Source organism: Melopsittacus undulatus, chromosome 10 (genome assembly GCF_012275295.1).
Source record: "Melopsittacus undulatus isolate bMelUnd1 chromosome 10, bMelUnd1.mat.Z, whole genome shotgun sequence".
Classification (NCBI taxonomy): Eukaryota; Metazoa; Chordata; class Aves; order Psittaciformes; family Psittaculidae; genus Melopsittacus; species Melopsittacus undulatus.
This window is the reverse complement of record NC_047536.1, coordinates 6,473,804-6,483,958: the sequence shown is the minus strand read 5'-3', so window position 1 is coordinate 6,483,958 and position 10,155 is coordinate 6,473,804.

Sequence of the window (10,155 nt, the reverse complement as noted above, 5' to 3'; positions counted from 1 at the left end):
TTCCAATGCTGTCTTCCTACTTTCTCATATATTTACACTTTCAAGAAAAAAAATCCTGTCCATCTTTGTCTAGCCTCTACAGCCACTTCTAAGCCCTCAGTAATTCATTACCCAATATTGTTAGCATAAAATACATGGAATTCAAGGCAAATTAACTAGAAAACTTTCACCAAAAAAAATTCACTTAAAGATCTTTTTTCCCCTCTCCTTTCCACAGTTTGATGTGCAACATGGTTGGTTTATATTTTAAACAAACTTAAGCCAAATGTCTTCTAAACATAATGACTGCTCTTTTGAACATCTTTTACCATAAGAAAAGCTGAAAATTTCACCAGTAATACTTCACCACTCAGGAATTACATTTCAACCTTTGCATAAAATAAGCATGCGAAATCATTCACTGTTGCAATTTCTGAGTGCCTCGGATTACCAGTATGCCCAATATTAATGTCCAGGAGCTTAATGCACAGCACCTCCTTTCACAGCAATGTACTTCACCTCAATTGTAGGTTAAAAAAAACAATTGGACTGACAAAGGCTAATTTAATTTTTAGTGCTGACTGTAGGATTAAGTTAAGCCTTCAGTGAAATTACTGCAAATTTGTACTTCAGTACAAGATACTGGATGAAATTTTGATCTAAGACTGAAGTCAAACGAAAGCTTTAATTTCCAAAGTCAAGTAATTACACTAATACTCTACAGCTTTAAGTTCAGCACTTTCTGGTGCTGTTTTCATCACAATTATCTTTTCACTAAATACATTGAATGGTTATACAAATCATGTATGCAATGCCCAGGGAAGCAACCAACTTCTGCTCCCTCACCTATCTTCTGCACGTGATATACACAAGCCCCAAAAAGAGATGCTTATGATATAGTATCAGATATCGGTTATCTTCTACTATACTTGCCAGCAAAGTTTCAATAATGTACCTTCTAACCACATTCTAGTATGTAGAATCTTCTCACAGCTTCTGAGTACGTATAGGTCCCAAGGGTCTTATTTTTATGATTTCCTTCCCAAACCTCTTAAGTTACTTCTTTACATGTTATGAGGCATTGATTTGTACACTTGCTTTACCACCTAGTCTTCAGAGCTCTAGAAAGCAAATACAGATTATTTATCACATATCCCCCTATTTTTACTACTGAAGTAATAAAACCTTTTATAAGTTATTAATTGAATCGTAAAAGTTTATTAAAAGTTTATTACACTATGTCTTCTAGAAAAGCCATTCAAAACAGAACTATGCAGCCAATTACCCAATAGAATAAAGCATTAATGCTAATCAGCAAGTTAATGTTCAATTAGATTTAACAGAAATACTGCTGGGAACTTAAGAAGAGCCATAATACTGATAGCCCTTTATTATTGGCATGATAACGTACAACGCAAGTCCTGCTACCAACAAGACCTCAGACTATATAAAAGTCCCAAGAACAGATGACTGTTCCTGAGATTCCAGCTTCCTGCAATTGCTACAGCTCCTTGGGGAGCTGTGTCAATTATACCATCATCAATGTAAATGGCACTTTAAAGAGTCCCTGCAACAAGCAGGGAATGTTAATGCTGATCAGAGGTTCTAATGTACAGCATGCTACTCCCAAAAGCTTTTTAACCTGTGGCTTGTGTATTCAGTTGGTTCCAATCCAATCATTCTTGTGACAGGCAACTAGTGCCCTCTCTGCCTTTACCAGTCAAAAATCAGCTATTAAAAACAACCCACTTTCCATCATCAGAGAACTGTGGAATACAGTAGTGACAGCAAAATTATGAACTCCTGTACGAAGAATATGATAATGTGAAGTCTATCGGCTTTCTTGCTTGATAGGTTATTCTTAGTAAGAGAAAATGTTTAAAAACAAAAAAGATAAAAAAACAAAAACAAAGCCTATTCTAAACAGGAATAGGAAAAAAATGTGATGGAGCATGAAAACACTTAACACTAAACTGGGAGCAGTGGCTGACACACCAGAAGGCTGTTGCCATTCAGCCAGACCTGGACAGGCTGGAGAGGGGCAGGGAGAAACTTGATGAAATTCAACAAGAGCAAGTGTAGAATCTTGCATCTGGGAAAGAACAACCCCATGTACCAGTACAGGTTGGGGGTTGACCTGCTGGAAAGGAGTGAAGGGGAAAGGGACCTGGGGGTTAGGAGGATGACCATGAACATCAATGTGCCCTTGTGGCCAAGAAGGCAAATGGCATCCTAGGAAGCATTACAAAGGGTGTGGTTAGAGGGCAAGAGAGGTTCTCCTCCCCCTCTACTCAGCCTTGGTGAGGCCACATCTGGAATACTGCATCCAGTTCTGGGCCCCTCAGTTCAAGAAGGACAGGGAATTGCTTGAAAGAGTCCAGTGCAGAGCCACAAAGATGATTAAAGGAGTGGAACACCTCCCTTATGAGGAGAGGCTGAGGGAGCTGGGTCTCTTTAGCTCGGAGAAGAGGAGACTGAGGGGTGACCTCATCAGTGTTTACCAATATGTAAAGGGTGGGTGTCAGGATGTTGGAGCTAGGCTTTTTTCAGTGATATCCAGTGATAGGACAAGGGGCAATGGGTATAAACTGGAGCATAGGAGGTTCCACGTTAACATCAGGAAGAACTTCTTTACTGTGAGAGTGCCAGAGCACTGGAACAGGTTGCCCAGGGGGGTTGTGGAGTCTCCTACGTTGGAGATATTCAAGGCCCGCCTGGACAAGTTCCTGTGTGATGTACTCTAGGTTACCCTGCTCTTGCAGGGGTGTTGGACTAGATGATCTTTCGAGGTCCCTTCCAACCCTTGGGATTCTGTGATTTTGGGATTCTGTGACATAGGCTTCTGAATACTGGATATTGAATTTAATTATCACTATTCTCAAAAAAGAAAAATCCCACATGCCCATTTTCCAATGACATTTAATGTGTATACTCCTGATGCTCCACTCATCATCTAATAGGGCTCTTTTGGGAATAAATTCATAGAGTATAAATGAAGCAGACATACAAATCAAAAGGAAAATGCACTATCACTAAAGAAACTGGCATATAAATCTGAAAACAAATGAGAAGCCAGTTAACAATCCCACTGCAAAAACATTCATATATGCAGTAAATCCACTTCACATTTACATACCAAGGAAAGCCAAAAAAAAAAAGATCTATGTTTTCTATGACAGTAAGCATTAAGAAATTGTGATGTCTACTCCAAATGTTACATCAATTCCTTTCGCCACCATCACAGTATTGTATTGACTGACAAACTAATAAAGTTTTTGAATAATGTAGTTCAGTTAACCAACATGAAAAGTGATTTTCTATACTACTTGGACATAATATCTACAATTTCACCCTCCCACCCCCCAAGGTTGTTCCTAATACCAGTTCACAGATGGACAAAGGTGAAGTCCTTTCATAAACTATCCAGACCTGCACAAGAGAAGCAAGAACAAAATGGAAACACTGAAAGAAGAAATCAAGGGCACATGTGGAATAAGCATTTCAACTTTCAGTTTTAAGCAAGGCTGAGAGAAGCTTTTCAACTGTGCATTAGGAAGCGTTCAAAGAAACCAAATACTCGATTCTAACAGCAGCTTTCTTATTACATGGCTACTCCCCTTTGATCTGAGCTTTAGCCACACTTTGTGCTATCTGTAGACTGTTCAAGCTAGAGGGGAGCAGGAGGAGGGGAGATAAAAAAATATAGGAACTTGTATCCAAACATACTCATAGCACTACTGTCACATTCAAGATAAGGTGTGAGATCCCCACAGTGCCCACATCTTACTTGGGATTATCTGTCTTTTAATTATGAAAAGCACTAAGAAATGAGATCATTTCAAGGACTGCAAAACCTTTATGGTGACAATGGAATTCAACACAATCAGAAGACAGCACAGGAAGGTGAACTTCCCAGAGGGTGTTTTACCTTCCAGAAAGTCATCACTCTGTGCAAACTCTCCTGAATACATTTTCCCATGCACACTCTTTAACAACACAGAAGGACATGCTAATGTGCTCTTCTTCGCTTAAAGCAACTGAAAGCATAAGTTTATGTAATTTCTGGGAACAAATTATAAGCTTTTATTTTATAGCAAGCAGAACAAGTCAATGAAATAGATTATTTTTAAAATTCCCATGCCTTTTAAGAACTCAATAGCTCTACGTTAGGTTCATAGCTTTTTAAAAAGACATAGTCTCCTCCCACAAGGAATTCTGTCCTTCTGGAAAATGCCATATTTTTTTAACACGAACAGAACACCATTTTTGGTTTCTGTAAGAGTTCCTCTGTTTTCAACATTGAAGGCTGGTAACTCCATATGGCAGTACCAGTGACACTCCACTGATCTAACAGCACAAGCATCAAAGTGCTGTACTTCTGGCAAAGCAGAAGAAAGCTTTCAGTTAACATGAAGTTAGTGTGGCATCCTGCCCCTGTCCCCCACCAGAGTAAACCCACCAGCTGCTTTGGCACACACTGCTCCACTGACCAATTCATCAATCAGAATAAGACACTGGCCTCTCATACACAGCAGTGGCTACTGCTGGTAGCATTACACACCTCCCAGCTTTCGCTTTGCTGCTCACTTGGAGACACACCAAGGTAGCCACAGCTGGGCCTTCCCATCCCACAGCTCCTTTTAGTGTCTGTGCAGACAGAGCTGGGAGAGCTCTACAGGCTGCACACACCAGTGAGCCCAACTCTCATTCAAGCACAACCGGGTAAAACAAAAGCTGCTCTGGCAGGTGCAGCAGCATCCATAACTTCTCCTGGCTGAAAGTTCTCACACATTCAGGAGCACTCCGGCAACTCTGGGTACATGGGTCCCTTCCCTGCAATTACCTTCACTGGTTTAGAGATTTCTGTGCCTTAGAGAAATACTTTTATTGCCACACAATTTTATCAGAATATAGGATCATTCACTGAAGAATCAATTTTATGTATGCACCAAAAGAATACTTTGTGTTATTAAATGCAAGTTAATTTGGGGAGGGGTTTTAGAGTATTTACATACTATTTCTAAAAGAGTTTGTTTGATCTGTTCAGTTGGATTTAGCTGTAAAGAAGGAAAACTGGTTGCAACTGTACCCAGCTCTCCAGACCATATTATTGTATTTATCAACATGGACAACTTGAATCCAAAATCATATCCTTTGTTTTTTCAAAAACCAAAGCTCAAAATCTTCACCAAAATCCACGTGAGTTGAACTTTAAGTCCACTATGGAACAGGAATCCCTAATGCATACAGTTTACTTTAGCTTTTGAATGAGCTAATCCCTATTTTTGATTTGATATTTCAGTAAAGGTTTCTATTGATCTCAGTTTTCCAAGTATACTTGAAAGCTTCTAAGTAACAGCGGTAGGCTGATTTTTAATTTTGCTTTCACACCACTTGAGTAGATTCAAGTTCTATGAGACAAAATGATATTTGGCACCAAATGACACAAGATGCCACTTGGCATCATATTCTGATTTTTAAGCAGAAGCTGTTGGAAGGCTTAAAATAATCCATCTTACTTTACAGTATCTGAAATACAGGTCTAATCTGTTAATGACTCCAGTACTAGTGAGAGGAAGCCAGTACATTAAAACTTCCTTTTTCTGTAGATGAGGAGAACATTGATTACATGAATCTGGGAAAAGTTCAAGATACTGCAGGGTAATGTGTCTGAACATTAAAGCCTATTACACAGTCAAGAACTGCTACAGACAAGTAGAGTTTCTCAGTTCAGTGACTTATGATGGTCATTTTAGTAGCTACCTCCATTTTTATAGTTCACTGCATACTCAAAGCAGAATTTGATCAACCCTTCATTGTATCATGAACACAATTTAAATCAGTATAAATGACTTCGTTCTGTCTAGCACACATCAACACTTATCCTATCTCATCTGAGCTGCAGTACCACCAAGTACTATGAATACTATATTCATGCTTCCCCCACCCACACTCCACCTTTCATTATTCTTTGTTATACTTGCTTTCATCTCAGTGACTTTGTCATTTGTATGGCAACTTCTTCTAACAGCTTTACTCATGCTTTCAGACTGTGCAAAATCCTGAACAAAGCAGAACAAGTAGCTTAGGCACTTAGAATACCTTTAGGAGGACTACACACTCCTTTAACAAGGAGTAGCTAAGCTCCTGAACAGTATTTTGAAAATACACTATTTTTATGGTCATGAATTCTACAAGATTCAGAAGCAACAACAAGTAATGAAGCATCCACAAGAAACACCTTTTCTGTTGGGTGATCCCTCTTGTAGTTGGAGAATACACTTATGAAAGAGATGAATGGGATTTAGTGCTTTTAAGCAGTACTAGTTCTTAGGTTTGCTTCTAGTAATCAAGAAGCTTATCTGGAGAAGAGAAGAAAAGAATAGAGCAGTGACAACCACCTCCCAGTCTTCCTTTGGTACTCCATGAAGGATCCATCATCAGGCACTGAAGAGTCAGGAGGTAGTACTGCTTAACATCTCATGGTATTCACACATAAAACAGTGGTCAGTGGGTAGAGTTTTTCACATCTGTAATTTGGCCAACATAGACTTCATATCATTAAACTTGAGACACTTAGACAATAATGGAATTTGGCTCTGAAGGGTCAGAAGGATCCAGTATTTGTACATTCCTCTGGTTTATTACAAGGGATGTAGGAAGAAAAAAAACAACATAACCATTCAAGCCTCTTCTTTAGAGGTATCCAAACAGCCTAGGGTTCAACACAAATTCCCCATAACTATAAGCATAGAAGAGTGTATGAACTGCTGATGGCAGGGGACTCTCCTTTGAGTTCTGATCAGAAGAACTTGATCTTGACCTTTTCAAATCAAGCTCTTGTTGAAACTGGCCTATCCTAAGAAGAGTTATTTCAGTAACAATTCCTTAACCAGCTTTCATTCACCAGTTATGCACTTAGTCTCATAAAAGCAGATTTTCCTTCTGTTGCCACTCATACAGCTTCAGTAATAGCCCTATTTCACTCAAGTAGCTCAAGACTCACTACATGCCTTCAGACAACTGCCTAGTAAATCAGCATACATATTCGAGCATAACACATTTTCACATTGATGAGCATGAAACAGGAGCAAGGCAGTGAATGTCTATATAGAAAAAGCAAGATTGATTTTTGATAGCTGACAAAAATTTAAAGAAACATAGATTTAAAAGTTGAAGCATCACTAAGTAAGAAGGAAACAAAATGGTTCAGACTGACCAAGTATCCCTTCAGTTGAGTTTCAAAGCTATACATCTGTTACAGTTTGAGGCTCTTGAAGTATACAGATCAGATATTAAACACTGACTCACAAAAACAAAAATCAGACCCCAGAAAACCCTTGTGCTTACAGGTGACTGGGGTCCCATTGCAACTCTGCTGCCCAGAGTATGAAACAAGAGCCATTTTCTATTTAAAAGACCCTCAAAGTTAGACAGGAGTGCTTACTGCCTGAATGAAAAACCCTCACCCTGCTGCTTTGCATTCAGAAGAGGCAGTTATTCATCTACCCAGAGGTCTGCCCAAGAGAAGTGAGAAGTCTCTCAGGTTCATCTCCTGTAATTACTTATTTTGAACACTAACCAGAAAGCCTGGCTCAGACACAGTGTGCTGAACAGGACATCAATGAGAGACCTGGCATAACTGCAGAGGGGAACAAATGCAAAGCAGTCTCCATAGGATTATGTATTCACTCACTTTATAGCAAGGGCTTGTCGGCTTCTGTGTCTCAGGGAAACTGCTATAAAGTCCACTTTTTAAACCAAACAGAACACCATTTTTATCGTTTTTCACAGAAAAATCGGAAGACAAACAAAACATTGCCACACATGCACTTTACAGAGCTTGTGCCAGAGGGAGCTCTCAAATGCTACATTTGAAAGTGCTAAAATGATTGAAGAAACAAAGCAAAGTAACAGAAGCACAGAGAACAGGCAAGGCAAGCACAGACTAACTCTAGACAATAGCCAGCACTAGAGCTAGGCAGGAACCCAGCATTTGATGATGCTCTTACTGATGCCCTCAATCCAGCAGCTCCCACTGCTGCCTGCCTTTCCACCCATTGAGGCAAGAGGTTGATTGGGCCTCAGGGCTTAAGTTTCAAACAGGCTGGATGCGTGTTAACTTCAGCTGTCACAAGTACTTAGCACGACACATCTGGAAGAGCAGTTTCATACTGGTCACCTAATTGCCTTACAGAAGTCATAGGAGCCTAAAACTCTTTCAGTGTGGAAGACAGCCCCAGGAAGCACAGTAACTGAGAAACTCTTAACAAAACACTCGAGAAAACTAAGCACAGGCTGCAGGTTTGTAGGACAGCCACATTTACTGATAGCTATCAGAGGTTTCAAAAACGAATTACACATCCAATAAAGATCTTCTATAAACCGAAGCATATTATGAATGGGGAGATAGGAATTTCAACATACTGACCTTAAAGCCAATGTAGCTCTGAATGGCTACATTTCATTGAAACACAAAGGGCCCTTAGGAACTTTAAGTGTTTCTATAGCATTTGGTTTGCATATATCCACAATACAATGATTACTGTGTCAGTTTTTCCTTAAAATACGTTTTATTATATCAGAACTTACATAAAAGGACACTGGAAACCATCTAGAATGTGGTAGACACTGTACAAAGCCTGTATTTTGTCTTTTAAGTATCAGTGCATCACAAAGCCTCCAAACACAATTTCTAAAGGATGAAGCAGGAGCTCAGTTCTCTGGACCTATTAGGGAAAATATTTCAAATAAGTATGTGCTATAAATATGTGATTTCCATAACATGAGGAAACCACTCCAGATATCTCAAAACATCAACAGGTCTCCGTTCAAAGAGTTTTATTTTAAAAGAGGAAAAAAAGGAAGAGAAGGGATGGGAAAGAGACACAACACCAAGACCCCTTCTACATCTTCCTTCCTAAATCCCATCAAGAAAATCCTTTTTAATTACAAATTAAGTACTGCAATGAGTTATAGTACAGAAACTCTCTGGAGCACTTCATGAAATCTACTGGCTTTCAGTGTTTTCTCAGATGTACCAAGTCAGAGCGACTCCATTCATTATGAAAATCCATAAAGTGGGATATGTGTACAAGGAGTTGCTAAGTAGAAACATTAGTTTAAAAAAATACATAAAAAAAAGCAAAGCATGTTTCTGATGAAACATACTGAAAGAGAACGTAAGGATTCACAAAAAAGCTGCTATTTTACTTCACCTACAGTTAAGTGTTTACTAGTTACCAGCTATTAAATATGGGAATTCTTGCATTATATCTAGTCAATGTCTGGTACAGTGATGACCACAGGTACTATTAGAAGCATGGGACTGCAGACATTAAGTATGAGATCCTGGCTGGCTCCTGGGATGCTCGTAACTTTCTATACACAGGGAAGAATTCAGTGCAAGTGTCCAAAATGGTTTCACTTCAGTAAACTCTCCATTATCTATGGCCAATTTACCGGCTTACTAGCTGTGTGCCATTAGCACACTGATATGCTGTTGCTGCTTAGCAGACAAGCAGCAATACTGATTCTGAGTAAAGCTCCTTGCAAAAGGAAATAAAAAGCCAAAGCTGAAAATCTTGGACAAAAGCAGAAATCTGTGTCACATTCCCAGTAGCAGGGTGAGCCCTACCATACAAAGTGGTTCTTGCTTGAGGCATATGGGTCTACTCAGATTTATCAGCATAACAAGCCCTGCAAATCACAGATACAGGCAAGAAGTAGAAAAGAAGCCTTGGACCAGGAGAGACAAAAGTGACAGATAGTACTCGGCTACCTAGTCCTGACAGAAACAGTCAATGTGACACTCGATGGGTTAGCACAGAAGGGAAGAAAAGAGAATACTCCTTCCGTCATGCTGCAGGGCTTTATGTCCTGGCAATGATGATGAAGATAGCCTCTACAGGTCTCCTTACATCAACCTGAAAAAAGTTCCATGTTACAATTACATTAAATCAGGTGTGAGAAAAGCAGAGGCTGGAGATGCAGGAGCTTGAATATGCTCATTACTCCACAAGACAAACAAAACTGCATACAGAGTAACTAAATAAACCATACGTTCTCATGTGACCAGCTGTTTTATTGATATATATTTTTTAATCTGACATTAGCTCGAAATAACATTTTCAAACAATACATTTTTCCTATTGATTTTCTGTGCAATGCATTACA